Source organism: Hermetia illucens, chromosome 1 (assembly GCF_905115235.1).
Source record: "Hermetia illucens chromosome 1, iHerIll2.2.curated.20191125, whole genome shotgun sequence".
Lineage (NCBI taxonomy): Eukaryota > Metazoa > Arthropoda > Insecta > Diptera > Stratiomyidae > Hermetia > Hermetia illucens.
Window position 1 is genome coordinate 136,664,707 of NC_051849.1, and position 11,205 is coordinate 136,675,911.

Genomic DNA, 11,205 nt, shown 5'->3' on the forward strand with positions numbered 1-11,205 from the left:
CATCGACTTTAGAGCCCCCAATGATAGCATAGCCAGGGTAAAATTGTACACGGCAATGAGGGAATTCGGTATCCCGACGAAATTAATAAGACAGACTAGGCTGACCTTGACCAATGTACGAAGCCAGATAAAGGCAGCAGGATCACTTTCAAGACCATTCGACATCAACAACGGTCTACGACAAGGAGATGCCCTACCATGCATCCTCTTTAACCTGGCCTTGGAGAAAGTGATTCGCGATGCAAATGTAAATGCGAGAGTACCATCCTCTTTAAGTCCGCTCAACTACTGGTCTACGCTAACGATATGGACATGATGGGAAGAACAACCCGAGATGTACAGTCTACCTTCATCCAAATCGAGCAGGCGGCGCGAGATCTTGGGCTGCACATTAATGAAGGCAAGAAGGCAGTACGTGGTGGCAACGTCAGCGCCAAAACCAAAAGAACGAACGACATCGAATCGCACTGGTCAAATGAAAACAATGAAGATAGGAGACTACAACTTTGAGACCGTTGAAAATTTCTCCTATCTAAGAAGTCGAGCGGATTCTTGACGGATTGATGAAGGTCCCTATTATGACAACTGATCTCACGATTTGTTTCTTCACCGCATACGCACTACAGACGCGGAGGATGCGGGCGCGGAGAAAGATGCCTTTGCCAATTACTTGGTACAAAGGACTGTAACATGCATGTCAATGACTATGTTGTCATTGCGGGTGATCTTAGTGGTCATGTGGGCGAAAAGGCAGACGGCAACATTCAGTGCGATGAGTGTATAGTCGACACTCACAATCTTGTACTTTTCCATACAAAATTTATGAAACGATGGTCTCATTTTCCTTCCTTTCCTTTCCTTCCTTTATAGTGGGAACAGTAAAACATAAATCGACTATATCCTCGTAAAACGCAGGCATTTCATCATCGTCACTGACTGCAAAGATGTTCCCTATGAGCCCATGAGACGGCAAAACAAAGTGAGGAACATACTGATTCACCACGAAATGGTGATGATTTCGTGAGAGAAAAGAAGAAGTTTTCTCACTTACGTGATTGTCGACCACTACAAATATCGAAGAATCGTGAAACCAAGCTAAAAATACGATCCAAAGAATGGCCTAGGTAACCCTTGGGGTCACTACACCTGGAAATTGGTTCATCAAGAGAAATACTTGGCTTTGGAATGTCGATGTACAGATGAAGGGCCGTGAGAAGAAACGCCTCCTATTATAAGTTTCTCGTCGATTAAACATTGGCCAATGGAAAAATTCACAAGAATGCCGACTTACTTCGAAGCAAAGAAAGCGATCGCTGTTACCCGAGCGGTCCATTACAAAGATCTTTATGATAAATTGGGTTTGTCGGGATGGCGAGAGAGACCTCCATCGACTTATCAAAAGTCGACACCAACGCACACAAGGTATTGAACACTTCTGTGGCGTTAATGACAAGAGCAGTACTTTACTTACCGATCGATGAGCTCCAACGGGCAGACGGTGGGAATACTTCGAATAGATTTCAACGAAAGAATTTGCTCATCTTCCGTTTCCGCAAGCACTGCCCACATTTGAAGCAATTGGCGCTTTCCTACTGATGAGAACTCACTTGCCAAAACCCGTTTGACCATCGAAGCTGATGGGGAAGGACCAAACGGTCGGATGAAATAACGATAGTTTGATACGCGTCTCAACTCCATCCAGATCAGGCCTATGATCGCAGAGGCCCATGACCGACAAAGGCTAAAGAAGAAGGAGAATAGTGAGGCGCATCAAAGGACACCTCAAAAGCTTGATCGACAGTAAGCAGGTTGCATTCCGCTCTTGAACCATTGCCACCAATCACATTAACATTCTTTGGAACATCCTGGCACAATGTGTGGAGTTTAGATCCCCGCTTCATTTGCTCTTCGTCAATTTCTACAAGGCTTTTGACAGCGTGAACATTGAGTATACCTGGAATACTTTATACAGCAGAGGTTGAACGCTCCAAGTGCTCGTCAATACAGCACAATTTCGAACAAAGAGCTTCGAGATACTGGTAGATATATTGATGAGAAGTCAGAGGTGGCAGTGGATAGGCCACATACGAGGATTAAGAGAGGGCGGCCACTCCGTAGTCCATTTGAGCAGCTCTTCACCTTCCCCCAGTTAGTCCAGAGATTGTCTTCTTGCTTACATTTACTTGTTAAGATTAACATATACAAATTTGAAATTTGTGTAATCATCTGGCTGCCGTGCTGAGTTTGGCTCTATTCGTCCGCATTACCGAGTCATATGTCATCGTTGGCATTACTATTACGATAAATTATCCTATGTGGTATTTTCAGGATCCACCTTAATTTCTTCTCTGCTCTATATAACTAAAATTAATAACACTTGAAGTTATTAATTTAATATATTTTATTGATCTTCATCCTCTCACAGTTCCAACTAGACTCCTCCTTTTATTATCTTACTGCTACCTTAATACCTACGATGCTCGCTCGTTTGTGCATCCGTTATGCAGGTGCACTCAATAATGTTTACAATGTTTCGGAATTAACTGTAAATGGGAGATAAGCGACCCAAGCGGATATTTAACCTCTCCCCTATTTAACTTGAAATTCTCCGTAATTTTACTGGATTGCGAGCTTTTTACAACAATTTTCAATTTTTTTTTTTTTTTTTGTGTCCATGATATAGAGTAAGTATTATGATAAATAGTATTAACAAAAATGCGCTTACAATTGAACCAGATAGGTAATTTATATTTTTATGAAATTTTAAAATATTGATATGTTCCAAGTTTCTCTTATTTTCTAAACTATCTCTTTGAAATCAATGTTTTTGGTGACATTATAATCCGTATTTTCATTATAAAAGAACCTGTCAATAAATTTTACATTTGTTTTACCAACGGTTTGATTTAGTATCTGGATTGTACAGTTATTGATGTTGATTAAATAGTTACCATTTAGGTGTATGTTTCTGTCGTCACAATAATTAACAATATTAGTTTGTTTAAGATTCTTACAGATTATAGTGTTATCATCAACCTTCACAATTTCTATTCCATTATTTTCTACAAGTACGCAATTATTTCTTGTAATACTCTTACTCAAGGGTTTCAACTCCCTTTCATAATTCAATTTTGCATCATAAACATATTTTGTTCCATTTATTTCTATAAAATACTGATCTTCTAACATTGCTTGTAAATTATTCGTAGTGGGTAACGATGTAATTAATTTGTACTCTTCAATTTTGTAAGAATTTGGAATTTTAAGGGCCAAAATTATTGTGTTTTCCTTATACTTCAGTAGTCCGGTTCGTACGTTTTTGAGTTTATAAAAGTCCAGTTTAGTCGTCAAAATTTCGGTTGCTGTTAGCATACTAGAGTGAATCAATCCATGTTTCATCATTGCTATGTTGTCAATAATCTGATTTAACTTCTCTTCCAAAATTCGGAGTTTTTAAAATTTGGTCTGTTTTCAGTTGTTTTTTTTTTTACTAATAATTTTTCGTTTTCTGTGAGTTGTTGAAAGGTTTTACTAATTGCGTTTCGGTCTGACTCTATCAGATTTTTAAGGTATTTAATCGAATTATTAAAATGAGAATTGAGTTCAATTTATTTATTAAGGTTTTGAACTTCATTTTCACAATTCTCTTCTATTAGTTGGATATGTTCTACTATTTCCTGTCTATCTGTGGTGTTGCTAATAGTAGAAGTTGCAGTGCAACTACCCAAACTGAGGTCATCACCTGCAAATTTACGAGGACGTTTTATATTAATGGGATGTTCTCTACCTAGTTCTTTAATCCTATATCTCGGTTCGTTCTTATAGTAATTACGTTTATAGTTCTTAACTGGAATAATTCTCCTAGTCTCCCTATAATCTTCTCTTTTCTTATTAAGCTTATTTATATATTTATTCTTGTACTCCTTCAAAGTCTTTTCAAGCATTGCAGGATCAGCCCGTACTGCTTGATTCGGAGTCATTTTGATAGAAGAGTGATATCTATCATTATAATTACTTACTGCCCTATGTATTTTCTGTAATAAAGTTAGATCTAATTTCCTCATAGATACTAGTTTTTCCTGTAATGTTGAGTGAAACCTTTCGATATCACTATTCCCTGTATGGGTATTTGGTTTCGTGAAATGTAATGCTATACCTTGCGTTCTAAAGAAGTCCTTGATATTAATACTGGCGAACTCATTATCGGTAATAATCTTCTGCGGTTTACCAAATTTAGAGAAGTGTTCTTCCAACACTTCGATCTTCCTATTCCAATTTCTATTTTGCAAATGATAAATATAAGCTTTTTTCGTCAGCTTATCAATTAGCGTTAGAAATGCCTGCTTCATGAAATAGTATATATCCATATGCAAAATTTCGTTTATACTAGTGGAAGTTTCACTAATTTTGTATTTAACTCTGAAAGGCTTACGTTCGTATTTGGTTTCCAAACACGTTTTACAATTATTAATAACTTTGGTTATCTCCTCGACTAACTTCGGGTAATACAATTTATTTTTTAGACTATTAAAGGTTTCTATAATCCCACTGTGCATACTCTCAACTGTGTGATATAAGGATATCTGTCTATGGATTTCCTCTGCTGTTTTTATTTCTCTAGCCCTCATTGTAGCTTTGATAAACTTTATGTTCCTATCGTCTCCAAATAGTTCAATTAATACTTGCTGAATTTTATTAAACTGATGGTATGAAAGTTCGGTGTAGATTCCTGTTATACCTGGTCGAATATACCTTCTTAAAAGGTCAACCCAATGGTCCCTATCCCTAGTCATATCCATATATATTATTCTACGGTTATGCAATATTTCTATTTCCTGATCTACGTCATATGCTAGTATTAACTGCGTTTTATATTTATTTACTATGGTCTCTTTAATAGGAATGTGATCCAACTGTTGTTCATCTTGTGAATGAACTGTAGAGTTATCTGACAAATCATTGATCGATTGGTTATCAGTGGAATTTTCTTTTTGATTAGTGGCTTCTGGAATGCGACTCAAGAAGTCTGCAACCTTGTTTTCCTTACCTTCGATATACTCTATATCAAACTGATACTTTTGTAGTTTCAGTAACCACCGTTGATTACGTTGACTAAATTCTTTCAATAAGTTTTCCATTTCACTTTTTTCTTCTTTATTTAAATGACTTAAGTCAACTTTCCCTTGTTCGGCATTAAGTTCAAAGCACTTGAGGTTTTCTTCATTTTCTGAAGAATCTAAAGATATTTTACTACCATTATTTAGGATGAGACATTTATTCTCAAAATTGAAGATTTTCACAATTTTGGATAATATGTCCATTCCGATTAAAAAGTCATACGACTTCCCTAATAAATCCCTCTTATACCATTTGATTCCACCTTTTGGATCAAAGTTAAATTCTGTTGGAATATTTGTAATTACTCGTTCAACGCTTTCCGTGGTTGTATGGTTTATAGTCTGCAAACGGATGTTAGTCTTATCGAAGATTTTAAACTTGCTACAATCTACTCTAGCAGAGTTCACAATGCTCATTGTTGAACCTGTATCTATCAAGCACTTGTACAGTTTATTATCAATGGTAAGATTAGCAAAGATTTTGTTTCCGAAGCCTAATTCATAAAAAAACTCTGGTTCAATATTATGAACCTCCTCGTTTACTGAATTAGACCCGGGTGATGGGTCATTTCTATTTTGATTTGATCTTCTATGGGTCACGGTACCTATCTCCATAGGTTTAGGTGGTGATCGCCTAACCTGGTCAGAACGATTCCAGGAATGTTGTCTATGTTGAGTAGGATTATTATTACTTCTAAACCCAGAATCTCGGAAGTTATTTAGTCGAGAATTTTGTCGATCTTGCCAAAAATGTCCCGAGCTACGTCTGTATTGATTTGATTCTACCCTATTTGGTCTACCAAAATTTGAATTGTATTGTCCATGATTACCGGATTGTTTCTGTCTATTGTCCTGTTTGTTATGGTGTTTTCTATAGTCCTGACTGTTATAATTCTTTCTTTCCTGATATAGTGTTTCTCGGTCTAAATTATCTTGATCGTAGCCCACGTACGAGTATAAAATTTCTTTTACTTCATGTAAATCAAACAAATTTCTTATATCACGTGACAAATTACCACTAACTATTTGCTTAATTCTATTCACTAATAACGCGTAGAAAGTTTGGCGAGTTTCCGCTGTATTCGATTCATAAGTGGCGAATGTATTGATTTCTTCTATAATATATTCAATTTTAGAGTTAAGATCGGAGATAGAACATACTTTGAGTTGCGTTATTCTTCTCGAAAGGTCCTTGTAGTTCGTAGATGGTCGAAAATGTTGTTTGAGTAAATTTCTAGCCGACTCCCAGTTTTCCGGACGATTATTTAACAAAAGTTCCTTTGCCGCTCCTGTAATTTTTATGTTATAAATTACCTGCCAGGCTTCTTCCCGTGATTCCTCATCAATAGCACTAAGATGACCACCAACGGTTGTTAGAAACTGCGTTAGCTGCTTCCTGTCTCCCGAAAACTCTTTTATGTAGGCAATTTGTTTTATTATTGTTTCTGCTCGATTCGGCCGTTGCAAATTAGCTAAATTCTCCAAAGCTGCTATCAATCGTTGCGCTAATACGTTATTCATTTCGGCTTGAAGGATGCGTCGATGGTAAATAGCTAGTCTGTCTCTACGTTGAGTCTTGAGGTGAGTCTATTTCACTGCACTTTTATATTAGATTTTTTTTTTTTTTTTATTGCTAGGATTCCAAACCAGCCTCAGAATGTGTTTTAAGACGGATTTATGCTTGTTACTCCGCCTCCTAGCTTTGTATTTATTTTAGTTAATATATTTTTTTTTTTTATATTATTAAACGAATCGCGACACTTGATTTTTTTAGTTAAAACAACTTTGTTTCTAAAAAATTGCGCCGGTTCTTGAACGAATTTAAAACACGTAACTTCGCGTATCACTGGATCCTGCTCGATGCATGGATCCTACCGACTGCGCCACTAAAATTAATTACACTTGAAGTTATTAATTTAATATATTTTATTGATCTTCATCCTCTCACAGTTTCAACTAGACTCCTCCTTTTATTATCCTACTGCTACCTTAATACCTACGATGCTCGCTCGTTTGTGCATCCGTTATGCAGGTGCACTTAATAATGTTTATGATTCTATTGGTTTGTGCATCCGTTATGCAGGTGCACTCAATAATGTTTACAATGTTTCGGAATTAACTGTAAATGGGAGATAAGCGACCCAAGCGGATATTTAACCTATATATGGTTTCTATTCACCCCTTGGTGGGGTACAGCGCGTCAACCACACTTACACGCCATTATACCACCGAAAGGCGTTTCAATTCTTTCTAGGACTTTCCGAGATGCCCGTACTCTTCCTTTACTATTCTGTTTAAGTGCTCTTGAAGCGGCTCATTCGTCGGCCATCTTCGCACTTGAGAGGTGGCTCCACTAATGTTGACGAATACGAGCTTTTGAGTAGCAGTGGGGGTCACTTTCCATGTGCTACTCTATAGCAACATAAAAAAAAACATTAACACACACACACACAGATAACTGCAAATTTTAGACAAGGCAGCGAAAACAACAGATTTGTGGACGGCTTCGGTGCTCTGCCCCTTAATGCAGACTGAGAGAGTGTGATGTAACCATGGGTTTGTTGATGTGAATCTTCAATCCGACTGTACTTGCTTGTTTTTCCAAAGCCAGAACCATTTGCCACACTCAAGACTTGTGCCCTTGTTTGGAATTTTAACGGCCATCCCCTTCTTGCACTCTTTGGGAAAAGTCTCGGATTCTCAGGATTTCCGTATGAGTGGAAGTAGCAAATTTGCAGCCCCTGCAGAAGCAGTGATAAATAACTCTGTGAGGAGACCGATTTTACTCCATTTGAGTGTACTGATGGCCGAGATGACTTCTCTTTGCGATCTTTGGAGGATCAGTCCATATTCGCATGTTGCGGTGATTAGCCATTTCAATAACAAGAGGCGGATACGATACAGTTAACAACCGCGGTGAAGTATTTCTTCTACCTATCCAGTTGTTCGTCATCGCAGGTGAGGAGTCGACTGTTCACGTCCCTCAAAGGACTATCGAAAGATTTACAACCACATGTAAGTTCTTTTGTGATGTCGATTATAGTTCTGAAATCATTGCGTTCTGCGGCCGCTTTCGCTTTCCGGGCCACCGTAATAACAAATCCTCCCTTAGCATGTCGCGTTCGTCCTCGCTCACAATAGTCAATAGACCCTTCAATCCTTTCCGTTCATTAACTCGTTTCTACTATCCTGTAATTAGCGAGATCTTGTCTCATTCCTTTGGGACATGGCCGACGATCTGTGCAGCAGCCGAGAAAACAGCATTTTTAATGACGTCTTATGCTCATCGATATTTTCAGGCCGGTTGCTCACGGTAGCTGTTATCTGATCAGTGAGATAACTCCCTCATTGTCGAGCGACACATGGATCATGTGAGCGGTTGATGTTGAACTTGGGGATCAAAGTTTGCCAACTCTGGTAAAAGTATGAGATCCAACGCAGAAGCGAACGTAAGCAACCATCATAAGCAAAGAATATAAAGTATTTTTTTTTAAATAACTCAAAAACTACTATAGCTAGTATATTGAAATGAACGCTGGAGAGTAAGACAGCATATGAATGCTAATTTGTCTGCATAAAGCAGTTTGGAAGTAATAAGGTTTCAAACGCAAAAATTATGTGTACAAATTACAGAGCCCTTTGTTCTTTCAAACCGATTGACAGGTGAAAGGTGTAAGTCTTTTTCCGTACGTAGTTTGCGCAAGAGAATATCCTATTGTTTATTAATGAACTTTACTCACTTTGAAAATTGTTCATAATTAAAACATTCAGAATAGAAGTATCTCTGAATTTTCACCTGTCAAAATATGAGCTATGTTCTTTTTCCTAAGTTATGACTAAATTTCTTCATTTCCATGCAAAATTCGGCTTCCTTTTCCTATTTATGGTTTACTTTCACAGGTTTGTAACTGCTACTAATTGAGTAATTAGGATAAAGTAATGTTAAGATGATTTTATTAGAATAAAAAGATTATTTCTTGCAGGAAAATTAGTACATGGTGTATGTTAAAATTCAGGAAAAATTGGTTAAACAGCAAAATTTTGGTTGAAGTGTTAGCCACGGTCCAGTGTTTATTTCAAAACACTAGCTATAATAGTTGTTGAGTTATTGAGATTTATCTTTTTTAAAGACGAATGTTTCTTTTAGGGGTTTGTGTGAAACGAAATCTTATTAAAATCGGTTCAATGTCTGTCTGTCTGTCTGTCACACCCGATTTATTCCGAAACTGCTGAACCGATTGTCACGAAATTTGGTGAGAAGATATGGTCTGTGTGTCCCTTTGCATGCAACGAGTGGCGCCATTTGATGTTGGGTTTCGAGTGAGGATTTCCATACATTCGAAAGAAGAGTATGCATTTTTTTATCACCAAATATGTGGGGTATCAAATGAGAGGGCTCGATAAGTACTTTCAGAAACTAATCCCATTTCTGACATTAGGTGCAACATAGGGGAGATAAGGCTTATAATGGTTACCCTAGAAAGTAAAATAGGTCTCGTTTTCAGGACCTATCCAACCAAAAAATCTGAAAAAAAATCACAGTAAATACAACTATATGAAATCTAGCCCTCAAAATACATTCCATTCCGATATCTAAACAAAATAAAGTTAATAATAGTATATTACCATGTTTTTCAAAATTTAGCGGAAAACCCCCTTAAGTTCATCCAAAAAAATACGAAATTTAACATCATTCTAGGCGATAATATAGGACATAATCTGAAAAGTTTGAAAGTAATTATTGACAAAGTTATAGAAGGTCAAAGTTTCGCATTTCAGTTCAATTTATGGCACCGTAAGACGTGTATGACGTCATCAAACAAAGTGAACATCGAAGTCCATGGGGACGTTTTAGTTTCCGTTTTTTGGATTTTTTTAGTTATTTGTATATCAGTGTCAATTATTCGAGATAGACATGTGTATGAATATGAATGTGCTAATAAAGTTTGCGAGTAGTAATTAATGTGTACCTGGTTACCAACGGTTTTTAATTTACATACATAGCATATATGAATACATATATATATATACATGTTGTCCACGGAGTAAAATGGAAAAGCGTAAAGGTGCGTTAGATCAATTGAGCTGCGCATTTTACATATATGTATATGTATGCATCGTCATGCGGTAATAGACAATGTTTGTTTATTTAGGATGAACACAGTATTTAAGTCGTTGATATGTATGTACGTATGTGTATCTTGAAGTTTGGCAAAATATAACGGGATATTTTGCATTCTTAGCTATGTACGAATGGAAAATCGTGCATAGAGAGCTTCTCACATAAGATGAACCCAAAACCTTTATACCTGAAGTGCCCGGTATCCAGTATCCCGACTTGTTTTTAATTAAAATGGAATGGAATAAGAAATCGAAAAAAATTTACTTTATACTAGGAATTACATGTGAAATCACCCGACATAAAAGTTGCCCGGTTGTTTTGAAACATCCTGTGTTGCATACGCAAGTTGAACAAGCCGCCTGCAAACAGATGTTCTGCTTTAACAATGCGTACATATTTGCATTTATTTATTTATTCATTTGTATATTTATTATGGCGTATTAAATTTGTAATGACTTATCTCAACATCAATTAAAAGCAACCTATGGCAATTCAACAATAATTTGGAGCTGACCTGTCGGAAAACATTTTCGAGTATAAGCAACTATTTAGCCCAAGATTACGCAAAAGAACACAAAAATGATTTCCATACAAACAGAAAATTGAAACCAACAATAATATTATGCGCCATAAGGTGGCACTTTCCCGTTGTTATCTTCCCGGTATTGGCTCAAGATTCGTTACAAAAATCTGTTCGGAAATTGAACAGAAAATATTTCCCTCGTGTTGGCTAGAACAAATCTAAAATGATTACGATGCCGAAAATAAATGGATTTATTTTGATGTCGTGTAAGTTGTGGAGTAGGTGGTATTTTTAATCTATTTCTAAAAGTATTGAATTCTTTCTTTGTGGTGATTGATAAAATGTAAGCATGACAGGAGAGAACCAAGTCGCCCCAGTGGCCTAATGGATAAGGCATCGGCCTCCTAAGCCGGGGATTGTGGGTTCGAGTCCCATCTGGGGTA

General features: G+C 36.9%; 1 non-coding gene across 1 annotated transcript; it reads left to right on the forward strand.

Moving 5' to 3' along the window:
- The first annotated feature begins 11,132 nt into the window (after positions 1–11,132).
- Positions 11,133–11,205, forward strand: Trnar-ccu. The gene has a single exon. It is a non-coding gene; the product is annotated as a tRNA-Arg (tRNA).